This window comes from Martes martes, assembly GCF_963455335.1.
Source record: "Martes martes genome assembly, chromosome: 6".
Taxonomy (NCBI): Eukaryota; Metazoa; Chordata; class Mammalia; order Carnivora; family Mustelidae; genus Martes; species Martes martes.
Genome location: NC_137893.1, coordinates 113104387 through 113127371, shown reverse-complemented (window position 1 = coordinate 113127371; position 22985 = coordinate 113104387). Strand labels below are relative to the sequence as shown.

Here is a 22985-nt window from a genome sequence, read left to right as displayed (position 1 = left end):
CCTGGGTGGCTCAGTCATTAGGTGTCTGCCTTTAGCTCAGGTCATGATCCCAGGGTCCTGGGAGTGAGCCCAGCATCCGGCTCCCTGCTCAGCGGGAAGTCTGCTTCTCCCTCTCCCACTCCCCCTGCTTGTGTCCCCCCTCAGGCTGTCTCTCTCTCTGTCAAATAGATGAATAAAATCTTTAAAAAAAAAAAAAGGCAATTTTTCTGTCTTCTTAGCAAGTAAGAAATTGCATTAAATTCTAATTATAAATGCATAAAACACTCAAACATTTATAATGGATACAAAGTTTTCCTGTCTCTTCAGAAAGTATTCTAGAATCTAGAAGAATCTAGATCAATTGATTCTTTATTTCCTGCCCTTTGTCACCGCATGCGTTTGTTATGCCATGTTTCTAATAAAACAACATTTTCAATTGAGAGCAGTATAAAAACTAATAATATTCCTGATTATTGGGACAGAAATAGCTTTGGAATAGCCCAGGCTAGTTTCGTATTTTACATGTCTTCACTGCCCCAGTTTGTCAGTTTAAAGCATGTGCACCTTAGGATGTATCAGTTCAGGAGGGTGTGGAAACCTTATACCTGTAATGGATGGTGGCTTGGAGACTCAGAAGTAAGTGGGGTTGATTTTGAGGGTGAGTGTCCCTATCACTGCGTGGGGTAGAACCTCAGTGAAACTAGTATGTTCCTTATCACCTTGGTTTTTACTTCCAAGCAAATTTGCCTTGAGATATAGCTAATAAAGAAAAGGAAAAAAAAAAATAGAGCTGTTTTCTTTGCCCCAAATCCTCTTAGCTCTTTTACCCGTTAGCTCTTTTTCATCTTTAGGTTTTAGTTTTTAAGTGCCTGAAGCCATTAGTCCTGCCCTGGGATCAAGTTTTTTCTCTTATGCACTTTCTACTTACCCAGTACTGTCTTGTAGCACAAAATTTGATTTTTGTGGAGTAATCAGTTTCTAATTAGTGTTTTTAAAAAATCTATTTCCCAGCTCAAATATAAGTTCAAATCCAAATCCAAACAAACTAAAAGCAAAAAGATGTACCTTTGAATTCCAACACTATCATTTGCTCAATGATTAGTTAATGATTTGGGGAAATTTATATGAATTTTCTGGCCATAATTTATCCTTAAAATGAGTCTGGCAACAATTAATGACTAGAGATAAATAATGTGCCTCACAATGTGCTTAGGTGGTCAAAAAGTTGTAAAATCAATCCATTTTTTTTGCACTAAGTCATAGTAATGTTTCTCTCAATCTCAATTATGTTACATTTTAAGAATCTCTTTTCATAAAACAAGTCAAGGATGAATTTACCAAGGTGAACCAAATGACATTAGACAGTCATTGGCTTTCAAAAATGGCAACTTTTTTAGCGTTTCAAACTCTTTGATGATTTTGTATCCTAAATATATATACTTTCTTTACATTTCTCTTTTTTATAATCAATGTGAATGTGTCTGGATGACAGAAAAACTCACCAAACTCACCACTCATTACCTGTAAGAACAGTTTTAACTCTATAGCTGTCATTCAAGAATCTGGTTTCAACTAACATTTTCATTTACATTTCCTAATCCCTTTCCCCACTCTGAGCCCAAATCATATCAGCCTAAATGCACCCTGTACTTTCGTGAGTCCATGCCTTGGCTACACTGTACCCTGTCCTTTGGAACTACCTTCCAACCTTTCTATTAAAAGCACTGTCTATCCCTTAAGACTTAGTTCAAATGTTTTTTCTTAGTCTGCCTCTACACCTTTCCCTCCCCACTACAACTTTGGATAACCTTTCTTGTATTAAAACTAATTTTGGACAGGCTTTTCTCTGGAGCTAGCTGTATGCTTCTTAATGGTAAAAACTACATGTTAGCCATTTTTTCACATCTCACTACTAGCTCTATTCAAGCAAAATTTTTAAAATATCTTTGTCAACTGGAATACCCTGAAGACACATACTTTTGAGTAATACAAGGCTGATGAAACCCACTAAATACAGGTTGAAGGGTTAGAAGTGGAAGAATTGAACAGTGAAAAGTTCTTTTGCAGGATGCTATAATCAGGTAAAAATATTCATCCTAGGCAAGTTACAACTTTTTAGCATCACTGTAGCTTTGCTTGTAAGATACAAAATCAGGGGCGCCTGGGTGGCTAGTTGGTTAAGTGTCTGCCTTTGGAATCAGGTCATGAGCCCAGGGTCCTGGGATGGAGCCCTGTGTCCTGTGTCCAGCTTCCTGTTGAGCAGGGAGCTGCTTTCCCTCTCTCCCTGTGCCCCTCTCTCCCACTCATGCTCTCTATCAAATAAATAAATAAAATCTTAAAAAAAAAAGATACAAAATCAGTATAAGGGTGACTAATGGATCAGGTATTTTTGTTACATATCTATTTAATTCAAAGAATTTTAACTTCAAATGCAGTGATTTTAATGTATTAGGATATTTGATCATATAGCATAACTTTGCATTCTGAACTGTTTGTTTTTATTTTAATCAAATGGACTTAAAATGTATCATACTGTGGCAACATGAAAAATTACTTCCACTTCAAAAAAAGGCCATCCCTTTTCTATAGCTCAGTCTATGACTAAAATCTACCATCATCTGATTTTATTGCTTATAAAATTAATAAATCTTATTAATTTTTATAATATATATAATATAATTTATATATATAATATATATAATATATATAATATAATTTATAATAATAAATATTATTAATAAAATTAATAATTTTATAATATATAATATAATTTATATATAATATATAATATATATAATATAATTTATAATAATAAATATTATTAATAAAATTAATAATATAAAATTAATAAAGTACACTGATAATTCCTTGAACGTTATCAGACCTGAGTAAACTCTAAGTAGTGCTATATTTCCAGCCCTACTGTATTGAAATAGAATATTTTCTGAAAATTCAAAATGGCATCGAACTTGATTTCTAGTAAATCTTTATTACTGATTAATATCTAATCATATCAGACTTTGTAGATTATTTCCAGGGCATTCTTTCACTCTAGATAGGAGTTGTGCATTTGAACTCAAAAAACACTCTAATGAAATGTATTTGAAAGTCCTTTTCAAAGTTTATGAATGACTCACATTGGATTCAGGTTATTTGCCTTTTTGTCACTTACGTTTCTCCATTTATAAGAAGTATGTAAAATTTACCCTTTGCTATTTTGGATAGTATTTTGATAGCAAGATATAGAAGCCAAGATTTTACGGAATTTAAAACCATGTTCTTTGCATTTCAGTTTTTAAATGATAAACAATGAGGTAATTATAAGTTTCAAAAAAAAAGTTTTTGGGGGGAAGTGTTGTTAATTTGTAATTATAATTTGACTATGAATGGTGAGTACTTCCTTGAGAGGCCACATTAATTTCTATGTTTGCTTTTAATTAGATAAGGCTTTCTGAAATAAATAAAAAAAATTCTGGAAAAGGAAAGCCAAATGCCTTGATGGTACATCAAAAACAACCCTAAATTGATTATGTCAATGGAAATAAAAATATTAAAAAAGTATTGTCAGTGACTGTTCAAGTATCCATGACTGTTCCCTCTGGGGTCTTTTTTGTATCTTGTATTTTTCCATTCACCTATCTATGTCTGGACCATTTCCCTGCCCATTCTTCTGTTGAATGGAAAGCAGAGTATGGCAGGAGAAATAAAATGCAGTAAAGTTCAAATCCCTCCTTTTGGCTACTTGTAAGCAATTGGAGGAAGTGGTTTAGAGTAAATTTTAATAGCAGGTACTAAGGTTTACAGAATATTAATGATTTTAATTTGCCCACATTATTCCACAAATAGGGGTAGCTGAGGATTAAGTGATTGACCAATGGCATCTAAAGTGTATTTCTGAATGAGAATAATTCCTACCCTCAACTAAAAAACTAGGAGTAAGTAAAAACAACTCATAAGCAGGTGGCTTTGGATTATCAACAAAAATCACTCTTTCTAATTGGCTGTATAAGCTGGTATTCTGTTTGAACTTTTAATAGAACCTCAATCTAAATATCAGAACAAGGACTTGCCTTTAAATGAAAATGCTTTAGAGTGTTGAACCTTCTTTTTGTAGTTTATTCAAACTTCTCTGAATTGTTAAGGTTCTGTCATGGCCATGAGCAGTGAAGAGAAATATGAGGAGGAAGAAAATAAATATGTAATTTAGAATTTGTTCAAGATCCAAGAGTTAACTCCCTTTATTCAAGAAAGTTGAGTCATGGGGAAACCACAGGTGGTCAGGGAGTGGGTGAACCATGACACATCTGTTTCTCATAAAACCAGACTGTGCCATTCTAGAGCCTTTACTTTTTCTGAATGAAATACATTCATGTGTGAACATGTCAGACCTGGTGCAGGAAAAACATTAATTTTCCCTGGCACACCATGCACTTATGATTTATTTGCCTAAATGCAATACTTGGGCCTTCTTGCTCCCTCTAAACATATTTACCACTTACATTTACTGAGTTCTCCTGGCAAGTCTGTGGTCTCAACAGGGGCTGGTTTTTCTAATACAATGTGCTCTCCATTATGAAAATCTGTTTACAAGCTCTTCAGGAACATTTGCCTGACTTAATGAGATTTTCACCCAAACTAATTATTAAATGCATTTTTATTAATATGGGTCTTGTCTCTCCTGGTGAAGACACAAACAACAGCTTAAAAACTCAAGCCATGAAAGAGCGAGGTGTGGGAATTTAATATTCTCTGTTATTATAGTTGAACTTAAAGCCGTCAGTGCTTCTCAAAATGTAATGGACATTCAAACCATTCACAGATCTCATTAAAATGAAGATTCTGATTCAGTAGGTCTGGGGTAAGGGCTCAAGATTTATAACAGGCTGCCAAGTAATGCTCTAACAAGCTGTTGGTCTATAAAAACAACTCTTGAGTAAAGAGAACTCGAGGGGTAGTTTCTTTACAGAAAGGTTACAGTCAACCAGGTGATATGGAAGCCACGCTGAGTTTATCTCAGCTTGCCTCTACCTTTCTTCCTAGCTTTTGTGAGTATTTGCACTTAGAAAAAAGTTGACATGAAAAAGACTGCACATCAACTGTATCAAAGTACATGGACAGCAACTACTTTCCCAACGCCCAAGTCATTCTCCCTCTTCCTCTTTGCTCTTTCTGTTGTCCTCAAGGCCATTTTATTCTTAACAAGCTATTTTATACTTTTAAGAAATGTGTAGACCAGACAGTACAAAAGACTGAGGATTTTCTAATGTAGGATTTTCTAAGGAAACAGTGATGGGAAATGTTAGTTCCTCTGAACTACAATTTGGAAGAGTTGACCCTTTTCTTACTCCATTTCTCTCTGCTTAAGGGAAAGTCATTTCTTTCCTTATAAAACGGTATGATCTTACTCTACCATTTAACAACCCTGTTGAGAGTGTCCAACGAGTTCGAATTATGTAGGACAGTATTTGGAAACACTTTTTAAGGCCTTATATGTTATTATTTTAAGACATACAAACAATGGCAATTCATGTGCTATGTAGCTAACTAGATTATGCTATCATTGAAAACAGGAATTATATTATACTTCCATTTTTATAACCTTGTACTTTAAGTCATGTAGTCCAATGTTAGGTATCATAATATTCTAAAAAAAATTCAGATGATGAATAAGTTGATTGAAAAAGAAATTAAGATATAGTATTTAATGCTGCCATTTGATCCTGTTGTTAAGTTGCTATCATACAATAGAAGGTACTAAAACTAGCACAGAGGTTCTGTTTTTGTGTCATGGGCCATTTTGGCAGTCCATGAAGCCTGAAGAACCATTTTGCAAAATGCATAAAATAAAGATATTACAATGAAAAATAATTATGTAAAAACAGTTAACAAAACATTAAAATAATTCTTTATTAATACACTAAATAACAAGGTCTAGCATCATGTCAAGTAGCTAACATAATTTTGAAGTAGTGATGAGTACAAATGATATATTTAAAAATATTCTACAGGGGTGCCTGGTTGACTCAGTCAATTAAACATCTGACTTTTGATCTCTGCTCAGGTCTTGATCTCAGGGTCATGAGTTCAAGTCCCATTAGGGATAGAGACTACTCAAAAAAAATAATACAATGAAATTTTTAAAAATCCATGATTTCTATTAGTGACCAATAATACAATGAATTGTCGCTTACATTCATAATTAAGAATGTATCAAATATCAGAGTTAGTGAAAATAAAGATATATCTTTTTCTATCTAAGTTCTGGACCTTAGGTTATAAACCCTTGAACTAGGGACAGGTAAATAGTAGAATTACAAAACCACATGATCTTTAAGAGACCTCAAAATCCATACCCTTGTCTCCTTTGATACAAGGGTTACAATACAACATACCATCTTTTGTTACTATAATTAAAAGGATTTGCAGTTCTGCTAGGTAGAACTAAGTCATTTTATCACTTTGCGCAATAACCACAGGTCTATGTAACATATGGTATGTATTAGTTTGGTACAGTGTAATATAAAAGGATGCTGCATTGGATCATAATTTATTATCAAAAAATGGAAATTTCTAACATTTTTCCTTACTCTTATACTCAAAGTTATATTAATATTACTTTGAAAGAAAAGATGGTGCTCCAAGATTCTGCTTTTTAAAAAGCATTTAGCTAAATGTGTCCAATGTAGTTGTTGAAGAGCAAAGATAAACAATTCTAAGTGTCTTTATTAAAAGCAGCGCAAACCTTGTTTTCTTTTACCATTGCTTCATATTTAGTTCAATGACAGCTACCATTAGTATCTGTCAGCAGATCCCTGACAGAGGGGGGAAACAGTGACTCACCCTTGATCACTGGCATGTCTACTCTGGTTCATCTGAACTGCCTCCCAATGCTTTTAGAAACAAGGTAGATGTTTGACAAGTCCCACTGAGAAAATCAAGAGAAAGAGAAGAGCCAATATCAAGGAACCAGGTCTTAGGGCAAGTAAACAATAATGCAGAATTTTAAATAAAGTGGCAATCAGAAGCAAAGGGAATGATCTTGGTGAAATTAGTTTATGTCATGTATTTTGGGGCTGAGGTATTCCACAGAATTTTGCCACAGATTGACAGCAAAGTTTCATTAATGCCATTGTTGTGGATTGAACTTTGTCCCTTCACCCCAAAGATATGTTGATACCCTAACCTACTTGTATCTGTGAATGTCACCTTATTTGGGAGTAGTCTTAACAGATGTAATATAGTTAAGATGAGGTTACACGGGATTACAGTTGGGCTCTGAATCCAATGACCGGTGTCCTTATAAGGAGAGAAACAACTGGAGCCAGGAACAGAGCTACCAAGGGAGACGGGGGAAACAGTCATGTGGCGGCAGAGGCAGACTGCAGTGATGCACCTGTAAACCAAGGAATGCCTGAGGTTGGTGGGAACCAAGCTAGGTAGAGGCAAGGAAGGATTCTTCCTTGCAGATATCAAAGGAAATATGACCTTCTGACATTTTGATGTCAGACTTCTGGCCTCCAGAACTGTGAAAGAATAAATTTCTGTTGTTTTAAACCACCCAGTTTGCGGTAATTTGTTATGGCAGCCCTAGAAAATGAATATAACCACCTCCTTTAAAAAGAGTTGGAAATTCGCAACGATTGGCATCAGGGTGACATTTAATTTCTGTCTCAAAAAGTTGTTTTAATTCCAAAGTAATATAAACTCAGTTTAAAGACAGCACGGCTGCAACATTCTCACAAATATAAGGCTAAAATTTAGGAAAATGAAGTTACAAGTACATTAGCCTTGACCACTACCATGATTGAATGACAATGCTAAATATTGGCAGTGGCTCCTAGAAATTGTAATGAGTGTGAAAGTTACATACATTTACTTGATTTAATCATGTAATTTTGTATTGATCTGGTACTACAATGAACTGCTAAGTCTGGAGAGCACAATTCAAGCAATTAAGTGATTACCGGTGACAAAAGTAGTATGGAGTACCCAGTGATTTCCCAACAGATCTTTTCAGTTTTAAGGAGCATTTGAGCACATCGAAATGCACATAGTTTCCAAAATTTCTCTAATTGCTGGACTTTTAAATGGCAAAGCAATAAGACAAATGCAAGAGAAACAGACACAGAAAAGCTGAGTCATTGGATTAAAAGGTCCTGAGATTTTCACAAAAACAATATAAATATACTCATTGAGAACAGCCCCCAAATCAGAATTTCTGGGACGAATTTTTCTTCTCTGTATTTTACCTCATCACCTCCTCTCCATAAATCCATAACCCTCCTATCTCCCATTTTTCAACAGCCTGTTCCTAACTCATGTCCCCCCCCCACCCCGCCAAATCTTCCCCAGTGTAGCTGTAGAATTCCTCAGCAGGGATGGTGTCCCTATGCCTTTCTTCTTACTTTTTATTATCGAGATACAGATATAGATATAAATGTAGATATAGATATTTGCATTTCCTCTCTCATCTGACTCTGAAGTTTGGTGTGGCCATGTGACATGCTCTGGCCAATGAAATGTGAGCAGAACTGGCGTGTCATTTCTGGGAGAAAATTTTAAGTGCCAGTGCATGACCTATCTGCATCTCTTTCCTCACCTAGTGATTGCGGAAGCACATATTAGCATGGAGCATGCGTTAGTCTGAATCTCACAGGGATTACAATGAGCCTGACTCCTGTAGATGTGAAGCATGAGGGAAATAAGCTTCCATGATTCAAGGCACTGAGATTTAGGCCTTTGTTTTTCTTTTGCTATTGCAGCAAAACCTAGCCTATCATGCAAGATACAATAATAAACATTCACACTGCTTTATTTCCAATCTCAGCTTATTTCCATCTCAGTTAATACTTTTCCATAAAAGTACTGGGTATTATACTCAACAAATCATTGAACATTGCATCAAGGACTAATTATGTACTATATAGTGGCTAACAGAACATAATAAAAAAATACTTTTCCGTAAAATAGGCAAGGTTTAGATTAGAATTATTGGTTCACCAAATGGAAAGCTAAGGCTTAGTGGTCTAGATCTGGTAAGAATACAAACTAGAGAGTTGAATCCAGTCCAGCATTCTTTCCTTTATAAGTTGTATGTAATAGATTTAATGTGACTATAAGCATGGTCCTAATAGCAAGGACAGGATCTGGATTTTAAGAAGGCATATGGTTATTGCAGAATAATGGTATGGTTACTACTAAAGATGTTAGTAAATTCAATTTGTGAAATTGCCATTATGTTCCGTTTTCATCCATTACATTGTATAATGAAAAATAAAAATAAAAGGAGTTTGTATTTACTACAAATTTATTTAAAAATTTGAATTCTGAAGCTGCATGGTAATGTTAGACTAAATTCCATTAAAATTCTATTAACATAATTGAATTACATTTTAATGACTAAAATAATGAAAAATGCTTAATAAAATGCACTATTTATATTATTCAAGATTTCATTAATTGGATTGAATAGTATTTGGACTTATTACTAGTAGAAAAAAACTACAGCCTACTTAATAATGTTTTTATGCCAATAGTTATACTTCTTTCCATACTTTTTGGTCTTTAAATATATTTTTTTAAGATTTTATTTATTTATTTGATAGAGAGAGAGAGCACCAGTGATGTGGGAGGAGCAGAGGTAGAAGGAGAATCAGGCTCCCCACTGAGGAACCAGACACGGGGTTTGATCCCAGGACCCCAGGATCATGACTGAGCAGATGCTTAACCAACTGAGCCACCCAGGAACCCCTGGTCTTTAAATCTTCTAGTGACTGCTGCAACATTACCTAAAAGTCAGGAGTGCATTTCAGATAAAAATACAACTAAAATGGTTAAAATGAACAAATGTTTTTGAAGAATTTTATGGGAAGTCAGACAGAGTAGCCTTTAACACGGACAATTTCAAAATAAAAACATTACTGGTTGGTTTCACCCTAAAAAGAGTTTTATATTCCAGCTTTGTTGACTGATTTTTTTTTTTCAAAGAAGCAGGAATATTTCAGGTTTCTTTTAGCTACAGTGTAAGGGGCATGGAAATAAGCAGACGCCCACACTCCTTAGGTCTGAAAGATATCCGCAGACTTGGGGCAAATCAGACAGCTGCACTCCACTGAGTACATTATGTTCATTTCTGCATTTGGATTTCATTTGAAGTCTCTCTTGAAAATTCCATCTCAAGGGCACGGCCTCAAAAGACCACCACTGCTACTTGTTCCTAAATGTCCCTGCAATGTCCAAACTCAGCTTACCTGCTCATTGGGAAGAGTAGTTTTTTAATAAAATCATTGAGTTCATGTATAACAGTTATTGCATTTAAATGAAAAGTATTAATTTATATTAGTAACAAAAGCATATCACCACCAAATCATAAATATAAATAACCAGATATCAGTCCATGAACTACCTGGAAATCTTGAGCAAATCGTACTTAGAGAACTGTGGTTATTTATATCAGATACTGCAAAGAAAGCTGATCTGTAGGACAGCTGATATAAATAGCAGCAGAAAGAGGAGCAGGGAAAGTCACATTTGTATATGTGAACAGATCAAGTAGAACTTTTGCAACCCTATGAACTTGAAAACTACTTCCAAGATTGCATTACAACAGCATCCATTATACAAGGGAGGTTTTACTGCACTGTTTTAAGAGAAATACAAATTCTCTGGTGATCCTTGAACTGTGCTGCATGAAATATTCAAATATCCTACTACAATGAAGGATACCGAAGCTATCTGCTAATCAGCCTTGCACCATTACTCTACCCCTAGGGAGATTTCATTACTCACCCTGCACCCCCACCCAGATCACTCTAGATTATTTGACAACCAAGTCTAAAATTCACTCACAGTTCTTCCTTATTGCATAAAAGTAGTTGAGAGCCAGTGGCAGCTATGGGCTGAATGGCAGAGCATGAGAGGGTGGGGTGGCAAAAGGATGGCGTGTGAGGGTATGGCATAGTTCTTTAACCAGGTGGTATTAAGTTGCCCCTAAAACTAAAAGAGAAGATACATCCTTCAGAGTTAGAGGTTAATGAAGTTAGGTTTGTCTGCTTCTCTAGCAACTGCCACATTTCCCATTTTTTCCTGATGAACCCTGTATGGGTTTTGGTTTTTTCCCACATCTGTAAGTCTTCTTAAAAAGTTCTTTCATTCCTACCTCAGCTGCATGGGATAAACTAAGTTTACTTTCATTTTGTGGTTTTATAACTTATGAAGACCATAATGACATCTTCTAAGGTATGCTTTCCCTATTCTAATGCTCCAAAGTTTTGCTACTTAAAGTGAGGTCTGTGGATCAGAAGCATCAGTATCACTTGGGAACTTGTTAGAAATGCAAATTCTCATCAACTCCATCTTATTGACCTACTACAACAGAACCTGCATTTTAGCAAGAGTCCCACGAGATTCATATGATCATATATGTTCGAGAAACAATGCCCTAAGAGACATTTGAACTCTTGCTTCTGCAGCTGAGAGACTTAGTGTCATGCACCAGTTGGGACTCTCTTTCTTGCAGGCTGCCTCCTGAGGGAGGTAAAAAGTCCAGAAGCACCATCCTTTCAATTAAACCAGTACTCCTGGTTATCCATTACAATTAGAAAGGCCACAGGAAAGGAAATATTATGTGATCTCGTGACTTTTGAGACCTTAACAATGGAGCTCCCTTTGAGAACACATTACTGGACAATCTTACATCCAAGTTCAAGCCAGGAAAGGTTCAACTCATTGCCAACTCAACTATCCTGAACATCTGGACTCTATCTCCCATTCTCAGAGAAAAGACAAGTACATCACTGACTCCACCCAAACTTTCATCAGAGACTCTCTTCCCTAACTCATAGGTAACCAATATCATCGTCACATTTTTAAGTTCTTCCAAAGAGAAAGCTCTTTAGTGCTTGCTACCTCAGCTACAAGTTTCATTATACTCTGAGCCTTGGAACATGACCGCCTTCATCATCAAAAATCCTGGAACAATCCCTAGGTTTCCATTCTCAGAGATACTCATTTCCAGCATCAATCACAATTAGAGGAAAGGGGAAAGGACTGAACAAGGACACAAGAGCTGATAGGAGTTAGCAGCTAAACCTCTGGGGTTCTACCTAGAGTTCAAGGTGTAAGATGGCACCAGTAGCTTGTTGAAGCTTTCAGCATACTCTTCTACTTCGTAGACTCTTTTCCTTCTGTTTGTATAACTGTGTTTGGAAAAGTCTTCCACCTGCCCTTTGATCCTCTCTTAGAATTTCATCTCCCTTATGGATTGGGTAAACATGGCTGTATCTTCCAACTACAAACACTGTCATAAAACTATTACTTCTACTTGGTCTTTCATTGAGAATCTCATTTTGACTGTGAAGTCTGTAACAGTCTTCATCAACTCAGATGACCTCTGCAAACTGATTCATAGACTCTACTTCATAGACTACAATAGCTACCCATGACAAATTTATCACTTGCAGAGAATTTCCAGTTACTCACTAGTTGTAGAATCAAGACAATTGATCTTGGAAGTTACTCTGAGTTTCTTTCCTCTTCTCAAAATGATTCAGGCTTGGTCTCCCTTAACATCCTTCCGCAATCTGCTTCACTACTAGATCATTCATTTCTTAAGATAATGTCCTCTTATTCATCTAGTATTTCTAGTGCCTTGAAGTGGCAAGTAAGAGGTACTCAATAAATATTTATTTACTTATTTATTTGAGAGAGAGAGGGAGGGAGCAATGGAGAAAGAGTATGAGAGGGGGAAAGGGAGAGAGAAGCAGACTCCCCTGCTGAGCAGGGAGCTGATGTGGACCTTGATCCCAGGACCCTGAGAGCCACACAGGAGCCCCTCAACAAATACTTCTTAACTGAAGATAATTGGGATGAAAAAACTAGGGTTGCTTTCTACAGATGCTATTATAGCCAGGAAAGACACTGAAACTTACTGAGAAGGTTATGGGACTACTGTAATAAAAATTTAGAAAAACTATTTCTCCAGTAAGTACTTCAGTATTTTGGTGGCTCACACCTTGATTTCAATCAGGTGAGACCCAGGGCACAGAACCCAGATAAGCTATGCCTACCACCTGACCTACACAAACTGTAGGATGATAAGTTCATGTTGTTCGGAGCCACTACGTTTGTGGTAATTTGTTACACTGCAAGAGATTACTAATACAACTGATTACTAATAAAACAGCTTTGGCTTCTAGTGCTGTAAATATTCTTAAAATACAAGAGTTAATTTTATTTTTCTCATTTTAAAGATTTATTGTATATGAAGCAGACTCTGAATGACATCAATTCCGGGGACCATAAAATTGTTAGTAGAAGAGCTGCTGTGAGAATTAATAGCTTCTCAGCCCAAAGTTCTCGGCTCACTGAACATACCATCTGTAGCTCTGTTGCCTTCTCTGATAGAGAAACAAATTGTTTAGGGGGCTATGATTTTCTATGTTATGTTTGTAAGAGTGGTGTCTATATTATCATTCCTAAGAAAGAGTAAGTTTAAACATGAAATTTGTAAAGCAACAAAGACTCAGAGTTTCCGTTATGAAATCAAAGAAGTTGAGAAGCAGCAGAGACTGAGCAGAGTAAAACCAAAGTGAGCAGCGGCAAAGCCACTGATAGAACAGGATGTGGTAACGTTTACATTTTTCTCTTGTGTCTTATTTATTGGTCCCACATAGCACATCACAAATGGTGGCTTCAGTCCTTCAGATGGTAGCACCTAGTGTCAGGCTTTTTCAGCAGACTTACTCTGTGGAATTATCCACAATTACACACTCTTGCAGTGCTTATATTAATCCCTAATTTCTTTTTAAAATGTTTTAAATATTTTATTTTTTAGAACAGCTGTAGGTCTACAGCAATATTGAGCAGAAAGCAGAGATTTCCCATATAGGTTTTGCTCACACGACAGCCTCCCCCACTATTAACATCGCCCCTCAGAGTGGTACATTTGTTCCAACTGATGAACCCACACTGACACATCATTATCCCCAGAAGTCCACAGTTATATTAAAGTTCACTCTTAGTGTTGTACATGCAATAGGTTTTGATAAACGTTTAATGTCATATATCCATCGTGACAGTAACATACAGAAGTTTCCCTGCCCTAAAAATCCTCTGCCCTATTTGTCCTTCATTCCCCGCTACCCCTAGCAACCACTGATCTTTTTAGTGTCTCTGTAGTTTTGCCTTTCCCAAAATGTCATGTAATGGGAATCATACAGTACGTAGCCTTTTCAGATTGGTTTCTCTCATCTAGTAATATGCACTTAACTTTCCTCCATGTCTTTTTATGCCTTGATAGCTCATTTCTTTTTAACAGTGAGTAATATTCTGGTGTCAGCATGTACTACAGTTTATCTGAAGGATACCTCAGCTACCTACTGATAGACATCCTGGTTGCCCTAATTCCTTTTAAAAATATTTTTTTTTTCTATGCAACCATGCAAGTTCTTATAGTTAACCATGGAAAGTAACATAATAAATCCAAGAGCAAAAAGAAAAAAAATGAAGAAAAGTAAGATATTCCAAGAAATATGTGAATTGAAATTCTTACCAATTTATTTGCATTGTGTTTTGGATATATTGAAAAAAATCTTAAATGGCTACAGTTGAGAACCTAAAATTGAGAACCTAACATCTTGGTATATTAATAGTCATTTAAAGAATAAAATTGTATTACACACAAAAATATCTGAATTCTATAACAGAATGAAGCCTCTGAGAATTGAAAGCAGCCCCAGAACTCCTCCCCCAGGTGAGTGAGGCTTCGGGTGCCAGAGGCTGTTTGGATCTGAAGGACGTGAAGGGTCAGGGTCTTCAGTCCTCTTGCATTGACAGAGTATTTTTGCTTTCTAAGCTATGTTTCAAACTTTTTCACCCAGATTTTAAATAATACATGTCATGTTCTCCATCTCCTTCCCCCCTCCCAGAACCCCATCTCTCTCACAGCCCTACTATAAGACCCACAGGATAAGAGACACCCTCCCACACCTACCCACACTTTCCCTCAGACCCCCTCAGAAAGCTGCTTCTAACTCTGATTAGTCTAGTGGCTTCCAAAAAGAAAAAAAACACCATATATATTTTCTGGAAGCCCTCTGAATCCAAAGGCAGAGACTGTGTCTCTTTGTGAGCCCCGTACAGACTATGCCCTTTGGAGATTATCTGTTAACTCCTTACCGAGGTTCCTCAAGTCTAAAGAAGAAAAAGAGAACATGTGACCCAATTCCTTTCGAAAACATTTTAGAGCTGAAAAACTAAAAGACCAAAGCACTGATTTCCATTTCAGAGTTTGCTGACCACTGGGTTGTTTTAAATGATTCTAAAGTGTACAAAATAATCAAACTGCTCTCACTTTTTCACTTTGCTATTTTCCCCTTGGGATTTTTTTCCTTCTCCTTCTCACTGCAGTTTGAGGAGAAAGTGAAAAAAAAAATGTTCTTGTTGGGGTAGGGACTGGAAGTCGCTTTCCTGAAATTCATTTTCCCCTTCTTCTTTAGTAGAAGACTCCCATATTCTTGAGAGCAGCCCCTCGTATAGATGAGGAGGGGGAAGTGAAAAAAATGAGGCTTTAAAAGAGGGTTGGCTTAGCTTGGTGGTGTACTTTTTGCCCTGCTCCTCCTTTCTCTGTCTTCACGCCTGAAATGTGCATTTTGGTGAGAGCTTCTTCAGCCATCTTGAACCGTGAGGCAAACTTGAAGATAGAAACCACACACTAAAGATAGTAGGTGAAAAACAAATAAGGAGACTGGATCACTGATTATGAAATGACCACACTGGGGCTCGAGTGCCAACACCCAGAACTCATGTATAGGAGAGAAAAACAAACATCTATCTAAGTTTAAAGTTACTATTATTTGGGATAGCTATTACACACAGCCAAGTCTAATTGATAAAAATTCTTAGATTCACTTCTAAATGACAGCTCTTCTACCTTCTGTGGCCCTTCTAGGTACATCGTGCTTTTCCCATGCTGTGTGTGCCAGACAAATCTGGTGGCTTTCATTGGACAGGATAACAGAAGCTAGTTAGCACCACATGTGCTACACTTTCCCAACTATCCCCTCATTTGCACTTAAAATTTTCATATGCCTTTTTACTACATTATCTATTTCTTCTAGTCCTGCAGGAATCTGGATGTAGAGCTAGGATTAAAAGAGCTAACAAGTCCTTCCTTCTCAGCATAACATATGCCGAGTCATACATAGCATCAGAAAGAAAAGCACTTAATCAGAAATCTATGAAGATGGAGAAGATTGTAAAAATGCTTCTAAAAGACATAAAAGACAACTGGAGCAAACAGAAACACTTACCATGTTCTTGGATAGGAACCTCACTGTTGAGACATTCATCTTCTCAAAGCTAATTTGTAACTGTAATGGCACCCCAAAAGAAATCAATATTTATTTTCCAGAATGAAATACAATTATTCTAAGGTTTATATAGAAAAATAAATAAACAAGAACATCCAGGAAAATTCAGGAAACAAGAATGAGGAATGAGTAACTCCACCACATAAAACACCATAAAGCCTCAGTAATGAAACCAATATGGAACTATTACATGAACAGAGATGTGAGTTTAAGGGGAAAAAAATTTCTGAGCTTCAGAAATAGACTCTTAAAAAACCCAGAATTTGGTATATGATAAAAGTGGCATTTCATATTCATGGAGAAAAGATGGAGGATACAGTAAGTGGTATTGAGAAAAAGCCATAAGGATAAAAAGTTGAATCCCTATCTTACACATACACCAAAAAATTTTTGAAAGGACCAGACTAAATGTAATAAAAAATAGTAAAAGTACTAGAAGAAAGGATATGAGAATTCTTTTTATAATCTTAAAGTAGAGAAAGGCTTTTCTGTTACACAAAATCTAGAAGCTGAAGAAGAAAAATTGATAAATTAGGCCACATGTTAAAGAAAAATAAAGTTCTGAATAGTTTTAAAAAAACTATAAAGAAAGTCAATACATATGAAAAATATTTACAATTCAAGTAACCTAAAGAGGACTAATTTCCTTGGTATACAGGTAGCTCCTACAAAATACTCATTTACCCAATTCTATTTAAGGTAATAAGACAAAATCTAGCAACCCAATGAAACTTGGTCACAGTCTAAGAACAGTTAATATAAATTCTAAAAAATACAAATAGCTCCTAAATACATGAAATAAGTTCTCATTCATAATAAAAGAAATGCAACCTCATTTTTCACTTAGGATATTGGCTAAATTCCAAGAGTTTGCTAACATACTATTGACAACGCCATAGAAAAAGAGGCCCTCTCCATATTGTTGGTGAGAGTAAAATTGTTAGAATTCCATCAAAGACAGTTTGGTAGTTTCTTTCAAAATTACATACTCATAAACCCTTTGACTCAACATTTCCACTTTTGGTTTTTTCCCTACAAATATACTAACCAATGTGCATAGAGACAGGCATACAAGATTATTTATTGCAACATTATCTGTAATAGCCAAACATCTGGACTCCTCTGTCTTTTGATGGGAGACTAATTAAAAACTATAGTATACCCATTAAATGAAATGATACACAGCTCTAAAAAATCATGAGAGAGCTCTTTCTGTTCTGATGTGGGAAAATCTGTAAGATATATTAAGTGAAAAAAGAAACATTGCATAATATTTACAGTATATTACAATTCTGTGTTAAAAAAAAAAAAGGGAATATACTCAGAGGTAAATGGTTCACTCTATACCTTTGTATACTTTTTGATGTTTGGGTCATTAAAATATATTACCTAGTCAAAAATTGAATAATTTTTCATAAAGTAAAGGAAAGAATATGGATACATGTCATTGAGATCTCTACAAATCTAGAGACCTGTGTAATTCTGTCCTAGAAGATTAAAGAAGAAAAAAAAGTCAAAAACAAATTAAAAAGGAAAGTTTTTTCTTTCCTCGTCTTAAAAATCTTGATGCTTCTGAATACACTCACCAGGAGAAGAGCTGATACAACCTCATTCCCTATTTAGCTAATTCTTAGGGAACAGTATCAGTACCTAATGAAAGGATATTCCCTTTCTCCAGGACAGGGAGACCTGACAACATTCATCCAGTGAGATTTCAAAATTACTATGGACCAGTGACTGCAATGAGCCTCTCATTGTCACCTTTTTTTTTTTGAATGGAGTGTTCACTGTGGCTATCCTGTCCCTATTTCACAATTATGTATTGGGAGATTGTCATGGGGGAGGATTAGACAACTTGTCTCTTAAATTCACAAGGTTTCAGGTCAGGAGAAGCTGCATCTAGAATTGACATAAATCAGAAAATCCTGGACTTTGAAACTGATTCCATAAATTAATAACAATTCTAGGATATCTGGGGAATAGAGATTATTAGAATTAAGGTATTTTGTGTGTGGAAGTCATGTGAGTAATTGTGACCTAGAAGGTGAAGTTTGGCAGACTGCATTATTGTTCCCAATTCCCCACTTTTTTCCACAGCTATCCCATATTCCAAGTCACTATGCAGAACCTCCCAGTAGAATGAAAGAATATTTTTTTCCCTCATGGATGTTAGACTTACTCATGTGATTTGCTTTGACCAGTACAATGTTTGCAGAAGTACATAAGCAGAGGGTTAAAAGATTCTTGTCTGGTTGGGCTTTGGCACATTTACTCTGCCTTTTACCATGAGAAAACAATGCCTTAGATAGCTTCTGGTCTGAGAAAGATCCAAGAAAGGTAAAGTCAACTTAGATCAAATATTCAACTTAAAGCCATACCTTGCTGATGGCAGTCTAGATCATCAAAATTTCAACTGGTCCTAACCCGTGTGTGAGGAAGAAATAAAGGCTTCCTGACTGCTCGGGGATTAGGTAATCTATTATCCAGTATTATTGTGGTAACAGCTAAGAGCTAATTAGTACCAATTCAGGAATCTGAAGAATTATCGAGGGAGTAATAGTTGCTAGAAATTGATTCCAACTTATTTCAGGGGCAATTGTTGGGAAGTTATTGCTACTTAGTACATGTCTATGAATGTCCAAAGAGATCCAGAAAAATTGTGAAACCAGCTGACTGCTTCACAGAAAATGACAGGAATATTCTCTGAGAGGGAGGGGGCCCTAAGTACATAAATGCTATCATTAACTTTACATGTGAAAATATTTTATTTAATACTAAGAACAATGTTTTAAAACTATGAAATGAAAATCTTGAACAAAAACTGGAAATATTACCTCAGAGATGGGCTTGACATTTCCTGCACTTATTATTTCCCTATAAATCTTGGTCAAGATGAAAAGTAGAAATCTCCAATTCATGAGCTAAAAGTGACTCTATGTGAGATGTTACTTTTCAGAACAACTGATGGCTCATCCCCTCCTCTGCCCCCATGGCAGGTCATAATGAGACCCCACTGTACTACATACAGAACATGATCCATCACAATTAAACACTGATGTTTACATCAGCCCCATTTCAAGAAAGCTTTTCCATGTGTAAGGACTGAATTGTTATAGTAGCTAACCAGCTGATGAGTATTTTGAAAAGAAACTACTTTTCCTGCAGGCCATGAGTGTGATCTGAATAGCTTACCATTAATCAACATGCCACAGAACTTAAGGCCTTCATTCTGTCTTTACTATTTTTAAAAAAGATTTTATTTATTTATTTGAGAGAGACAGAGAGAGCAAGCATGAGCAGTGGGGAGGGTCAGAGGGAGAGGAAGAAGCAGACTCCCCACTAAGCAGGGAGCTCAGTCCCAGGACTCTGAGGATCATGACCTCTCTTTTTATATCCTATCTCTATCTTAGCTAGGGCTGCTATAACAAATTATCATAAACTGGGTAGCTTATATAACAGATATTTATTTCTCATAGTTCTGGAGGCTGAAAGGCCAAGATCAAGGTGTTGGGACATCCAGAGGGCCTGGTTCACAGATGGCCATCTTCTCATTTTATCCTGATATGGTGGAGAGCAGAGAGCCAGAGGGAACTCTCATGTCTCTTCTCATAAGTGCACCTGATTCCATTCAAGAGTGCTCTACGCATATAACCTGATTACCTCCCAAAGACCCAACGTCCTAATATCACCACATTGGGGGTTAGGATTTAAACATACATATTTCGGGAGAACATAGTCTGTAACATTCTCTTAATTTTATTCCTTCCTGGTTTTTTTCCCCTTTAATCACAAAACAGAATTAAACTCAGAGAGAAAAAGAGAGAGAGAGTGTGTGTGTGTATAAAATAGTATTTCATAATCTATTCTCTATTGCTTCTTTTTTTTTTTAGGTACGAGGCTAATGCCATAAGCTTTTACACTATATTTAGAAAAGAAAAACGTAACTGAAAATAAAAGTAAGTCATTCAAAATGAATGAGTTTTTAAACACATTATAATTCTTCAATGGCAGCATTTGGACCCACCGCCCAAGCCAGTTTTAACCCAACCAAGATGCTGGAAGGCAGAGCACACCATTGTGCCCATCAGGCCAGTGAGGGCTGTGGAGCCCAGGGCTTCCCGACTCCGCTTGCTGGGCTCTCCTATGTAACAGCCATAAGCATAAAGAACTTGTCCAACAATCCAGGCCAAGGCTAGGCCAGAAACTATACCTGGGTGGTAAACACCTCCAACAGCTAGGAAAAATAAGAAGGGTGGTTACACTTTCAACGTGTTCTGGTGGGCATGCTGAACGTGGTTGAAAAGGTGCCTGTTTTCAGGTCCATGCTGTCCATGGTAGGATACTTCACTTGGTACTGCTTTCGGGCCTTAGAAACACTGATGGCTAGATGAGCTACCATTATGAAGCTGGCAACACAGGTCAGAACCACAAAACCATGTTCCTTAGAGAGGACAGTCATGGTGGCTCAGGATCACTGCTGCTCAGCTGCTGCCCACCACACTGTTTTCTAATCACCCTGTCACCTCCCCTTATTTGCAACCCCTGCATTGGCCAGTCACCTTTTGACAAGAATTTTAAAAGATGCCCTGTTTATTTTTAACAATGAAATTTATGAAAATAAGTAATTTGTTGTGAGAAAGTGACAATATGGAAAACCAGATTTATCCATAGTTTGTAAATTACCTTTTCTCTGATAAATTTAAGAGATCGTGTTATTAAGTTAAAAAAGTTATTTATCAAATTTTTTATTTTTTTAGATTATGTGAAATGAAACCTTTTATATACAATTGATCTATGCATTCTGCATACAAATTACTTTGGAAATAGGGCATTTTTGGAAACTGTACCAAGAGATGACAATGATGTATTCATTTTTGTTACATAATAAAATATCTGATAAATTATATCTGATTTTATGAATTATTTTCACTGTAAAATTCAAATATACTAATATAAATGGGCTTCCTGCTAAGAATAAAGATAAATAGGTTGTACTATCTTTGGTAATTAAGAATGATTCTTACAGAAATTAATTTTCCTCCCACACTTATTAAAGAAAAGTCAAGCCTACCATATATACTATTTTTAAATTAATCAGTGAAATCTGCCCCCCTAAACCAGCAATCAGTATGATCAATTCAGTTTTGGGAAACATAGAAAAAAATGATTGCTACCTGAACTTCATTAAATATATTGAATTTATATATTTTTGGAATATATACTTATATATTGAGTTGACTATAACTCAGTGTTATTTTGTCACCAACTAGATTACAATATAATTTGATATTATATTAAAAAGACCATTTGAGAAGATATCATGGTTCCTCCGTTGGATGATTTTTTAAAAATATTTATTTATTTATTTATTTGAGAGAGAGAACATGCGGGGGGAGGGGTAGGAACAGAGGGAGGAAGAGGAAGAGAATCCCAAGCAGACTGAGTTGAGCATGGAGCTGGATGTGGGGCTCCATCCCATGACCCCAAGATCAAGATCTAAGCAGAAACCAAACCTGTGCCACTCAGGTACCCCTCTGTTAGATGACTTTTTTAAAAACAAATTATGTCTAGGAGAAAAGTAGGGAAATTTTTTTAAGTAAAAATTCATCCTTATTTTAGTATTTAAGGAACCAATTTTAACATATTCTTTAAGATAAGTTGTTAATTTCATAATGGATGAATTAACACATTAGGATTATATTGAGTTGTTTAAATTTGTTAAATATAATCATGTTATAAGGTAAAACAAAACTCGTATTTCTGCTCTGAAATCTATGGTAAATTAAACACTATATTTTCTACTTGGCTTCCAATGCCTCTTTTTAATGAGAGCGAGCCACAGTGAGAGGGCACAGATGGACATTTTGCACAAGCATGAGCTGTTGCTTATTCATGAGTAAAATTACTCTCACCAAGTCTGTAAAGTAGTATGGTTTTCGTTCAGCACTGCCTCTCACTTCTCAGTGATGGCACTCAAGCACTGTGGCCAAGGGGAACACGGGGCCGTAAATCTCTCAACAGGGCAAACAGTTTCTGTTTTGTCAGATGAAGTCTCCATTTCTCATTTTAAATTAACGTGTGTGTGTGTGTGTGTGTGTGTGTGTGTGTCTGTAAGACTAGAGTCAGAATGTCTCCTTAGGGCAAAATGAACAATTTTCCAAGGCACTGGGTCACTAAGAAAGGTTTCCAGGGAGAGCCTGTAACCACTCTGATGTTGTGTAGTCTAGGAAGTGCAGGAATAATACACAAAGACTAGACTATCCCACAGGTCATGAGGGAAATTCCCAGTTGACTTTTAAATCTGATCCCCTAAATTACAAAATTAAGTTTTTGAATAAAAGTGGCCAAAGGAATAAGAAGAGGAGGTAATCTTTCTTTGCTTTAAAAATAATAAATGACAGGGGCGCCTGGGTGGCTCAGTGGGTTAAAGCCTCTGCCTTCGGCTCAGGTCATGATCCCAGGGTCCTGGGATGGAGCTCCGCATCGGGCTCTCTGCTCAGCAGGGAGCCTGCTTCCTCCTCTCTCTCTGTCTGCCTCTACTTGTGATCTCTGTCAAATAAATAACTAAATATGTTAAAAATAATAAATGACAAAGTATGAGGTCTAAGCCATCTATTTAGTACATTTAAATATACT

The 22985-nt window shown here is 36.2% G+C and overlaps 1 protein-coding gene and 1 pseudogene across 2 annotated transcripts in view; both read right to left on the bottom strand.

Annotated features, from left to right (window-relative positions):
* The window catches only part of KCNQ5 (potassium voltage-gated channel subfamily Q member 5), a gene marked incomplete at its 5' end in the record, with an annotated part of 518313 nt that overhangs the window by 396187 nt on the left and 99141 nt on the right, over positions 1-22985 (bottom strand). The gene's annotated exons all lie outside the window — the stretch shown is intronic.
* Positions 20351-20808, bottom strand: LOC308343993 (glutathione S-transferase 3, mitochondrial-like; annotated as a pseudogene). The gene has a single exon. The product of its transcript is annotated as a glutathione S-transferase 3, mitochondrial-like (transcript).